The following is a 12,256-nucleotide window of genomic DNA, read 5'->3' on the forward strand; positions in this document are numbered from 1 at the left end:
CACCCTCTCTCAAGATTCCTTTGTGCCAAAGGCCACACCGCTCGCGAATGCCCTCCCGCAAGAGCAACCCTCGCCCATCGGGCTAAGCTGCAAAATGTGGAGCCCATCTTAGACCCCACTGGGTACTCTCTATAGGCAACAAGGCAAGGGTATGCTGCACCGGCGGAGCTACTGCAAGGCCTGATGGGCCATGGCCTGCCCAGCCCATGGCTAAAACAATGGAGAGTATAAAGATACCCTTGCCTTTTGAGAAAAAAAATGTGTTCCCTTCACCTCGACCCACCTTGGCCCGCCCAACTATTTTTTGGTAGCTCGGCCACTGGCATGCTGGTTGGCATGTTTGACGATTTAGGGGTATTCGGCCATCCTCTTTCTTCGCTTTCCTAGAACTTGGCGTCTTGGCCACGTGGCACCTTGTATCTTTATTTTCCTTACAACATATTTGTGTTGTTGTCCGAGGAGATTATTTGCCCTTTCTCTTCCTTTTCGGACTTGCGATCTCTAAAATGGGGAGAAAGTCTGTGTCGAGAAAATTGCGACAAATTCTGTTTTGGTCCTACAATATTTGTTTTTGAGAATCGGTCCTACAATAATTTGGAGACATATAATTTTACTTGTGATTTCTATTTTCCTTAGGGTCGTTTTCGTGTATGTCACTTCCATTGTGTATTTTTATCTAATGATTTCTTGCTCTAAAATCAGGACAATACATATTGTTGCCCGACTTATCTTTTGCCGTCATCATCCAGCTCCATCGAAAGACGCGTGTCCTTGCATGAGTCTGCCTACCGTTGTAGCCATCTGGCCTTATCTTCTTACCACACATTCTGGTTGATCAGTTTTATTCTTTCCATGTGTTTCATTGGTTATCTCCATGACCACTCGATGCACGCACCACCACCGTCGTTGCACCCGTCTACAACCACCACACTCCTAGGGTCTGCCGCTGCCATTGCCACTGTTGCAGAACCAGCTTGGGCAGCAACACCACTGCTGCTACATTGGAGGGATGACGCCGACATCGTTGCTGCATCCATCGTTGTTGCGCGCAGTGGGGCGTCCACCCACGGTGCCTACTTCAAAGCAACATAGGTGGGGTGTATGCTGCTGGTCGATCATCAAAGAGGACTTCTATAATCTGTGTGACGAGTTCTATCATGGTAATCTTGATATTGCTGGCATCAATGAAGGGTTTATCACTTTAATCCCGAAGATCGCTTCGCCCGAATCTACAAATGATTTCAGACCGATCACGTTGCTCAACTGCTGTCTTAAAATTATCACCAAATTGCTTACTAATCGTTTGCAGAAAATAATCCTGAAGATTGTGCACAGAAATCAGTACGGTTTTCTCAAAGGGAGAATGATTCAGGACTGCTCGGCTTGGACCTTTGAGTTCATCCACCAATGCCAAACGTCCGCGCAGGAAGTGGCTCTCTTAAAATTGGATTTTGCCAAGGTGTTCGATACTATAGAACATGAGCCAATGATGAATATTATGGAACACATGGGATTTGATGATAAGTGGTTAGGTTGGATGAACTCAATATTTGGCTCGGGTGTTTCGTCAGTGCTTTTAAACGGTTGCCCAGGTAGGAAATTTATCTGTAAGTGTGGGTAAGACAGGGGGATCCGCTCTCGCCCCTGATTTTTGTGTTGGCGGCTGATCTATTACAAGCTGCCATCAATGATGCATTTGTACGACATCTTATCCACCTGCCGTTCCCAGCACCCAATATGTCTGATTATCCGGTGGTGCAATATGCTGATGACACGACCCTTCTCTTGCCTGCCTGCCCGTCCCAAGCTACTGTGCTGAAGGCTATCCTTTTGGACTATGCTGTCTCTGTTGGACTCAAAATCAATTTTGACAAGTCCAAACTTGTCCCGATCAATATGTCCCCCAAGAAAACTGATGAGATTGCTCGAATCTTTGGTTGCTCGATTGGCACCATGCCATTCACCTACCTTGGCTTGTCCATGGGTACCACCAGGCCCAGTGTGCTTGACCTTATGCCTCTCATGCATGGTGTGGAAAGGAAGCTGTCCACGGCCTTGTCCCTGATGTTCACCAGAGCCAAACTCACTTTGGTTAATTCGGCGATCACCTCTATGCTCATCTATGCCATGTGCACCATCAAACTTCCCCCGAGAGTGGTTGAACATTTGGACAAGCTCCGCAGATACTACCTATGGGCGAAAAACACCGATGATGGGGTCAAATCAAATTCCTTGGCGGCATGGGACCTGGTGTGTAGGCCAAAGTTGAAAGGAGGTCTGGGTGTTATTGACATCAAAACCCAAAATGTGGCTCTCCTTCTTAAACACCTCTTCATGTTCTATAACAAAGATGATGCACCGTGGGTTTCTCTGGTTTGGAGTGCATACTACCCTGATAAAATTCCTCACTCTTGCAACTCAGTTGGCTCGTTCTAGTGGCGTGATGTCATGGCACACAGTGACATTTTCAAAGGAATCACGATGATGGGTGTTGGAAATGGTTCCCCGACCTTATTCTGGAAGGATATGTGTCTTGATGGTGTGGATCACCCTTTGATGCAATCTTATCCCAGGGCTTTCTCCTTTTTGCACAGATGAGGACGCGTCAGTTCAGTCTGTTTTGCTTGCCAATGATCCCAATGGTCTGCTTCACCTTCCGCTCTCTGCGCAAGCCAGAAAGGAAGTCAGAGAGATGCAATCCCACTCTGCCCATGTGTTGATTGATTTGGATACTCATGATGTTTGTGCCTACTTCATCGCTAGCAAGTTCTCCTCCAAAGCTTACTATGATCATTGCTTCAAGGAGGTGGTGGTGGATGAAGTGTTTGGTTGGCTGTGGAAAGCAAAAAGCCCCATCATATTCAAGGTTTTCTGCTGGCTGTTGATGGTGGATCGACAAAATACTAGAAATATGCTCAGACGCCATCATTACAATTTTGTCAACAATAATTATGCCTGCCTTTTTTGTGATCAGCCGCCTGAAGAGACTGTGGAGCACCTCTTCTTTCACTGCCCCTTCAGTGTGCAATGTTGGGCTAAGCTGGGAGTCCACTGGCTGACCTTGACAACCGTCTCACATTGATCCATGCTGGGAAGCAGACTTGGGGGCAGCCAATCTTCATGGACATTTTCATGTTGTCATCCTAGAGCATCTGGAAGGAACGCAACAACAAGCATTTTCGAGGGGTTCCTCACTTTGTTGACTCCTGGCTTGCTCGCCTAAAGAGCTTGGTGGGACTCCTAGTACATAACTGCAAACAAGACTTGCACTCCTTCATCTCCATGTGCCTCCAAAGCTTGTAATAACCCCCACTGTAACTGTCCTTGTATCACCACACTCTCAGTTCTAAGCTTGCTTGGTAGACCCTTCTTAGACATGGCCCGGGGGCCTAGACCCACCTATGTAAATATGTAAGTTTGTGATATGTTTTAATACAAAGTAAGTGGCAGCCTCTCCCACTGTCATTTAACCCTCAAAAAAACATATGTGGGGTGTTTGTGAAGGGCGCAGTGTTCCAAGCAGTCGATGTACAACAACAACAACAACAACAACAACAACAACAACAACAACGAGATTTCAGTGTCAACACTGTTGTCGCATCTCCTCGCTACAAGACCCGTCATTGTTGCGAGCGCTAGGGCAACCTCACTGACGATGCTTGGTGCAATGCAACTTGAGGGAGGGGGTTGCTTGCTACGAAGGGCGTGGTGCTACACGCTTTGAACGTATGGCCGCAATGAGATATCCGATGCTCCAACACTACAACATCGTCGCTACTGCATACAGTGGCTAAAATGGTGCTTGCTACAACGTCAATACTTGAATGACCAAACATTTTATAGAAAATAACGCTGGTTAAGTAAAAATAGTCGCATGGCAAAATTGAGAAGAAAAGAATGTTATCTAGAAACAAGACAAAAGCATAAGAATGTATCTAATGATCACGTGGCAATTTTGCAAAAATAACATGTTTCCTAGAAGTCCTGTCAAGTTTAAAAAAAATTGTAATAGGATGTTTCACAAAAGCATATGAAATTTAAGGGAAAAAAATCATGGTCTACATAATAAGAATGCCATGGTCTAAAATTTTAAATTACCATGTTTACTACGATAAAGCTACCATGGCTAATTAATAAAACTGTCATGGTGTGATTGAGGAAATTGCCATGTCTAAATAATGAAATTGACATGCTACGTACAAAAATTACCATGGTCTAAATAGTTAAATTGTCATAGTGCCTACAATAGAACTATCATGGTGTAATTAATAAAATTGCCATGGTTGAAATTTTTTTGCCATGCTGTGTAAACATATTTGCCATAGAAACATGAAAATTTTGGAATGATGGATGAAAATAAAATTGCCATATAGTTTGGTGTCTAGTTTTTTATAAAATAAATCAAAACAATTGCGTTGATAAACATTACCATGTACTCAATGATCTAAACGCTCTTATATTTCTTTACGGAGGGACTACATTTTAATTTGTAAAATTTTCAAGTACGTAAAACAAGATTTTGTATTATTTTTTCCACCTAGTAAAAAAGAGGAGGTGGATTCGAATCGATTCAACCCTAGGTCTCCCAGGTGAAGGTTGGGGGGCTAGCCAGTGCGGTGGCAGGTGTGTTTGGATGGGAGAGCGTTCACCCCTTTTATTCCTAGCGAACGAGTTTCAGAGATGCATGACGTGTCTCCTCTCCCCTGCTTCAAGATCCATGCGGCCATCCAATTCCAAACGACAGATAACAGAGATTTAAAAAGAACCGACGTTGTTCAAATAGCATTTCCGTTAAAAAAGCTTTTGCCTTCCTTTCCTTCTTAGAAAGAGAAACCTGTTCAGCTAAAACAAATCTGTTGTGGAATAGAAGTTTGTGATGTGACATCTGGTGCTAACCGCATCAAAAGATTTTGGAAGATTGAAGAAATTGAAGAAATTGAGCCCATTGAACCCATGCGATCACACACGACCTGGTTTCGCGGCGACGTCCAGGTCTCTATTAGCGCGATCAAACAAGGTAAGGCCAATTGAAGAAATTGAGCCCATGGGTGCCAAAAATAGTCGCCGTTGTGCACGACAGAGGTTCATAACTCCCACGACAACAGGGATTAGAGAATCTCCACTCGCGCCCCCAACAGGCCCCCAGGATGACTTTTTCAGCGCCGGCGCCGAAAAAACCACCCAGTCGCGCCCCCAGCATGCCGAATTCCGCCGGCTCGGGCCGTTTTTAGGCCCGGCGATCCCGTTTTTATCCCCTCACACAGCCCGTGCGATGCGGTACTACCGCACACAGCCGTGGTACTACCACTACATGGTGCGGTACTACCGCTTGCGCGATAGTGATCAGACTTGGACCTGTTGCACAGGGCAATGAGCAGTAGAACCGCCGGAGCGGTACTATCGCACGCCCCTACGGTACTATCGTAAGGCAGGGCTCAACTGGCGCCGGAAATGCACGGAATAAATAAGTTACTTCCTTATCTACTTTCGCTGAGGTCAGAGCTGTGCAAAAATCCGGCATGGTACTACCGCCCACAGGGAGCGGTACTACCGCGTAGGAGCGGACATAAAAAAAGTACATATGCGCCTACTTCCGCATACGTCAGCGTTAGGGCTGGAGGCAGCGGTGCCACCGCTCGCTAGGAGCGGTACTACCATTGGGCCCTGCGGTACTACCACAAGCCCCTGTGGTACTACTGCTCCCCTGAGCAGTACTACCGCACACCAAAGACACTTTACTATTTGGCACCCTTCATTTCGCAGAGACAAAGATAAACGGACGGTGCTCCATCGAAGCGAAGGAAAGGTGGTGCAAAGGAATAGATGTATGTGTTGATTCCACCCTAACCTTTCTGAACCGTACCCCTCTTAATAGAACGGCTTTCCTATGACTCAAATCCACCAAAAAGAACCGTAGAGAACAACCGTCTTCGATAGGCTCCGAGGGGCACCGAATCGTCTTGTGCCTAGATATGAACTATCTGAAATGCTCAATGCACACGATTAGTCCACAAATGTATTGTCATCAATCACCAAAACCACTTAGGAAGAAATATGCCCTTACACCTGAAGTTAAATCAAGTGAAAAATTAGTGTGTTGCAGTGCAGTTACTAGCAACTGGGACTGATCTGATGAAAAAATTGTTCTGTTAATAATCCGGCAGATAGCTTTTCTGCTAGAAATATAATTTCACTTGATTGGATGTGCTTTTTTGGGATGAAATGATAGAATTGGTGTTGCACTGTTGTTCTTGATTTTCTCACTTATTTTGTAGTGTTGGACGGGCATTCTATTCATCTTTTGGGATCACTTTGGAGATGGTAGGTGATTGAAAAGCTCGGACTTTCCTGTTAGCAAGAGTATTTTATATCTGGCCATGAAAATCTGTAATGCTATTGTTCCTATAGATTCAAGAACTCAGATTGAGTAACTAGATAGATTTCATCATGCCTCACTATGAAATCTTGTTTGGTTGCAATGCAAAGGTCAATTGAGAATATGAGATCCTTTGTATATAACTCTAGATGCTTGCTTGTCAACTGCCTAGAGATTTTGTTTCTGAATTTTTTGTGCTGGATCGCAGGATGTCGCTGATATATGGTCGTTTTTGTTCAAAAAAAAGGTGTGTTGTGTTACATTAGGATAGTAGTAGATGTCAATCTCATAACACTAGTAGAAAAAGGACCTAATATGAGACACATTAGTGCCGGTTTGGTTTTGAGCCGACACTAATGTGTCCATTAGTGCCGGTTCCAATGGCTAGCCAGCCGTTCTCATTAGTACCGGTTCGTGGCGAACCTATAGTATCGGTTCGTGCCACAAACCGGTACTAAAGAGGGTGGTGGTAGGGTGTTGTCAGTCTGGGGCCCGTCCAGCACCTTTAGTATCGGTTCGTGACACGAACCGATACTAAAGGTCGACGTACATAAACCCTTTGTCCCCCCGAGCCACTCTGTTCTTCCCCTTTCCCCTCACTTCCTCTGTTCTTCCCCCTCTCTCCTCGAGCTCCTCACAAATTTTGCCCAAAATTTGTCAAGATTTGAAGGACCCCATCCATTCAAATGATCATAAAGGTTAGCAACTTTGTCCTTTCAACTCTCATTGCTAGATTAGCTCTTGCAATGCTTTGTATAGTGATTAATTTGGGAGGAATAATTATATTTGCTAGTATTTGATTTATATGCAATTTGAGGTCAAAAATAACACTTAGTTTGCATATGTAGGTGTGGTTTACTTAGTGCCTTCTAAATCTCCGTCGTAACCACCGTCGATCACTCGCACCGTCCCGTCGCCTGCACCACCTTCTGGTGAGGCTCTTGTTCATGAATGTTTTACATTACCAAATTGATGTTTATGTGATTTGGATATATAGTTACTCATATAATTATCTTACCCGTACGTTGTTTGTTATACATAGTGCCATGGTTTTGATATCCGTCCCCGTCGGCCCTCGTCCTTGTTATGATTCGGATATGGTATATTCTCTTTTAAAACTAGTTGTTGCATTTCGTGTTTATGACAAATTATGCCCATGAAGTTGACATAGATATTTTTATCTAGGAGGTATGTGAACCGGAAATTCCAACCTACCCTATTGTCGAGAGGTTAAATTTAGTTGAAAGAGAAAACGAGTATTTGAAAGAAAAATTGAAAAGAATTGAGGGGGAGAAGATGGAATTGGAGTTGCATGTTGCCGATGTCGTCGATGATCACAAGATCAAGATGGAGAAAATGAGGTTGAAGATTAGAAAGATTAGAAAATATGCCATTGATAGTGTGGCTTGGTATCATTATGCTGTTGGATCAATTGTTACCTTAGTTGCGATCTTCATCGCATTTGTTGTTGCATTTAAATTCTTTAGCTAGAGAGTTATTTGTATGTTGCATTTAATTAAGTGTTGTATATGAACTTTATGTATGAACTTGTATTAATTTGGTCTATTTGGTGTTGTGTAATGAAGATGAGCCGACAATGGATGTATGATGACCGATGCTCTCCCGAGTTCATTAATGGCATGCATACTTTTCTGCGGGCCGCTGAGGCAAACAAGCGGGCGGATGGTTTTATGCCTTGTCCATGTGCTGGCTGTAAGAATGGTCACAGTTACTCTACAGAAAAAACCATTCACGTCCACCTATTTAAATCCGGTTTCATGCCCCACTATAATGTTTGGACCAAGCACGGAGAAATAGGGGTTATGATGGAAGACAATGAAGAAGAAGAGGACGACGACGGCTATCCTGGCCATGGGTTTCCTGAATACGATGATACAACAATGGGGGAAGAAGCTGAGTCGGCAATGCGGGAAGAAGCTGAAGAAGAGGCATCAGATGAGCCCGCTGATGATCTAGGTCAGGCCATTGCCGATGCAAAGAGAAACTGCGCAAGTGATCTGGAGAGGACAAAGTTGCAGCGCATGTTTGTTGTACCCGAATTGCAAGCTGACAAAAAAAAGTTGGGCACCACACTTGAATTGCTGCAATGGAAGGCAGAGAATGGTGTATCTGACAAGGGAATTGGAAAGTTGCTGCTAATGATAAAGAATATCCTTCCAAAGGACAACAAATTGCCCGAGAGTACGTATGAAGCAAAGAAGGTTGTCTGCCCTCTAGGGTTAGAGGTGCAAAGATACATGCATGCCCTAATGACTGCATCCTCTACCGCGGTGAGTACGAGGATTTGAACGCTTGCCCGATATGCGGTGCATTGCGTTATAAGATCAGTCGCGATGATCCTGGTGATGTCGAGGGTGAGCGCCCCAGGAAGAAGATTCCTGCCAAGGTGATGTGGTATGCTCCTATAGTACCACGGTTGAAACGTTTGTTCCAAAACAAAGAGCATGTGAAGGCGATGCGGTGGCACGCAGAAGACCGTAAGAAAGACGAAAAGTTGAGAGTACCCACTGATGGTTCGCAGTGGAGAAAAATCGAAAGAAAGTACGGGGAGGAGTTTGCAGGTGACCCAAGGAACGTATGGTTTGGTCTAAGCGCAGATGGCATTAATCCTTTTGGGGAGCAGAGCAGCAACCATAGCACGTGGCCTGTGACTCTATGTTTGTATAACCTTCCTCCTTGGTTGTGCATGAAGCGGAAGTTCATTATGATGCCAGTGCTCATCCAAGGCCCTAAGCAACCCGGCAACGACATTGATGTGTACCTAAGGCCATTAGTTGAAGAACTATTACAGCTGTGGAAAGGAACAGGTGTACGCGCGTGGGATGAGCACGGATAGGAAGAATTTGACCTAAAGGCGTTGCTGTTCGTGACCATCAATGATTGGCCTGCTCTCAGTAACCTTTCAGGACAGACAAACAAGGGATACCGCGGATGCACGCACTGTTTGGATGATACTGATAGTATATATTTGGATAGTTGTAGGAAGAATGTGTACCTGGGACATCGTCGATTTCTTCCGACAAGGTATCCCGTAAGAAAGAAAGGCAAGCATTTCAAAGGTGAGGCGGATCATCGGACGAAGCCTCGCCACCGTACTGGTGCTGATGTACATGATATGGTTAAGGATTTGGAGGTAATCTTTGGAAAGGGTCCTGGCAGAAAACCTGTTCCGAAGGACGCTGACGGATGCGCACCCATGTGGAAGAAGAAATCTATATTTTTGGACCTGCCATATTGGAAAGACCTAGAGGTCCGCTCCGCAATCGATGTGATGCACGTGACGAAGAATCTTTGCGTGACCCTGCTTGGCTTTTTGGGCGTGTATGGGAAGACAAAAGATACACCAGAGGCACGGGAGGACCAGCAACGTATGCACGGAAAAGACGGCATACATCAGGGTCAGGCCAGCTACGCTCTTACCAAAGAAGAGAAGGAAATCTTCTTCGAATGCCTGCTCAGCATGAGGGTACCGTCTGGCTTCTCATCGAATATAAAGGGAATAATAAATATGGCAGAGAAAAAGTTCCAGAACCTAAAGTCTCATGATTGACACGTGATTATGACGCAACTCCTTCCGGTTGCATTGAAGGGGCTTCTACCGGAAAACTTTCGATTAGCCATTGTGAAGCTATGTGCATTCCTCAATGCAATCTCTCAGAAGGTAATCGATCCAGAAATCATACCAAGGTTACAGAATAATTTGGTGCAATGTCTTGTCAGTTTCGAGTTGGTGTTCCCACCATCCTTCTTCAACATCATGACGCACATCCTAGTTCACCTTTGCGAAGAGATTAACGTTTTGGGTCCTGTATTTCTACACAATGTGTTCCCCTTTGAAAGGTTCATGTGAGTCTTGAAGAAATATGTTCATAATCGTGCTAGGCCAGAAGGAAGCATCTCGAAGGGCCATGAAAATGAGGAGGTCATTGAGTTTTGTATTGACTTCATTCCTGACCTTAAGCCGATTGGTGTTCCTGAATCGCGGCATAAGGGCAGTCTGGAAGGAAAAGGCACGCTTGGAGGGTATCAAATAATATGTATGGACGGGCATTCTCTTACTGAAGCACACTACACAGTTCTACAGAATTCCGCCTTGGTGGCTCCGTATATGGAGGAACACAAGAATTTTCTACAGTCCAAACACCTGGAGAAGTCTGACGACTGGATTACACGCGAACAAACGTGGACTTTCGCCGGTTGGTTGCAGAAACGTGCCCTGAATGATGGCGATATTCAAAATGACCTGTACTCGCTGTCCCAGTTACCATCTTCGAATATAATGACTTTCAAAGGGTACCAGATAAATGGTAATACATTTTACACGATCGCCCAAGATAAGAAGAGCACCAACCAAAACAGTGGTGTCCTCTTTGATGCAACAACCAACACGGGAAAGGAAACATATTATGGTTACATAGAGGACATATGAGAACTTAATTATGGATCAGGTGATTTGAAGGTCCCTTTGTTTTGGTGCAAATGGGTCAATATGACACGAGGCGAGGTAACGGAAGACCCGCAGTACGGAATGACAACAGTGGATCTCAACAATCTTTCGTATGCAGACGAACCATTCGTCCTAGCCAATGATGTGGCGCAGGTTTTTTATGTGAAAGACATGTCTACCAGGCCGAGAAAAAGAAAAGATAAGGAAGCGAATGGATCATACGATGAGCCAAAGTGCCACATAGTTCTTTCAGGAAAAAGAAACATCGTGGGAGTGGATGACAAGACAGACATGTCAGAAGATTATGAAAAGTTTGATGAAATTGCTCCATTCACAGTGAATATTGACCCGAGCATCCAGTTAAATGATGAAGATTTTCCATGGCTACGGCGCAAAGGGACAAACGCGAAGAAAAAGTTTCACACCCAAAGATCTGGGATGTGATCGGCTTCACTATCATCACTTTCTTCTGTGTTTCACACCCAGGAGGGAATGTCTGTAATAGTTAGGGTAGTTATGCGTTTTGGCATTTGAAACGCGAAGAAATTTTATGTGCAAACAAATTCTTTTCATGCATTTACTGATTTTTTTCCAACTGAATGACCCTGAAATTGAAGACCATTTTAAATGAACTCAGAAAAGGTTGAAAGTTGGCATGGTATCATAATTTCATACAGATAGCATGTGCAAGAAAGTAGAGAGGGTTACAGCAAAAACTGAATGCACTTTATGTACAAAATGGACAATCTCTTTCGAAGTATCAGGGTTTCCGACGAAAACTGAACTGTTACAAAGGCATTTCATTTTTTAAATAACCTAAGCATTACCAAATTGAATATAATGATAAAACACACTAATATTAAACATAAAAAAAAGAATCACTGAAAAAACTTTTTTCAAAGTTAAGTTATTCACAAACTAGTGATTCACACAAATTTCAAATAATTCAAAATTTAAACTATTCAAATTTGAAAACTACCAGCACTAACAGAAAGTTTGTAATTTTTTGTACCTAAAGCAAAAATATTCACAAAGAAACTCTAAATACAACAAAAAACAACTCAAAAATAAATAAAACAAAAATAAATAAAGCGAAAAAAAATTTAGAAAATAAAAAAGCCCACCTACTGGGCCAAAGCGGCCTGCATACGACTAGGAACACAATCTTTTGTTGGGCCAGGATGCAGGCCCGCAAAGGCCCAGTAGGCCCACTGGGCGAAGAGGACAGGTAGGCCCAGTAGGCCTGACTAGGAGAGGAGCTCGAGAGAGCTACCGCACTGGAGCTTGTAAACCGGTGCGGTAGCCTCTCGGCTAGCGAGGTGGGACTAATCTCGCGCACCGCCTGGAGCCAGCGCACCCCCTTTAGTACCGGGTGGTGGCTCCAACCGGTACTAAAGGGGGGCCTTTAGTAC

The sequence above is a fragment of the Triticum aestivum genome, chromosome 5B, assembly GCF_018294505.1.
Source record: "Triticum aestivum cultivar Chinese Spring chromosome 5B, IWGSC CS RefSeq v2.1, whole genome shotgun sequence".
Lineage (NCBI taxonomy): Eukaryota > Viridiplantae > Streptophyta > Magnoliopsida > Poales > Poaceae > Triticum > Triticum aestivum.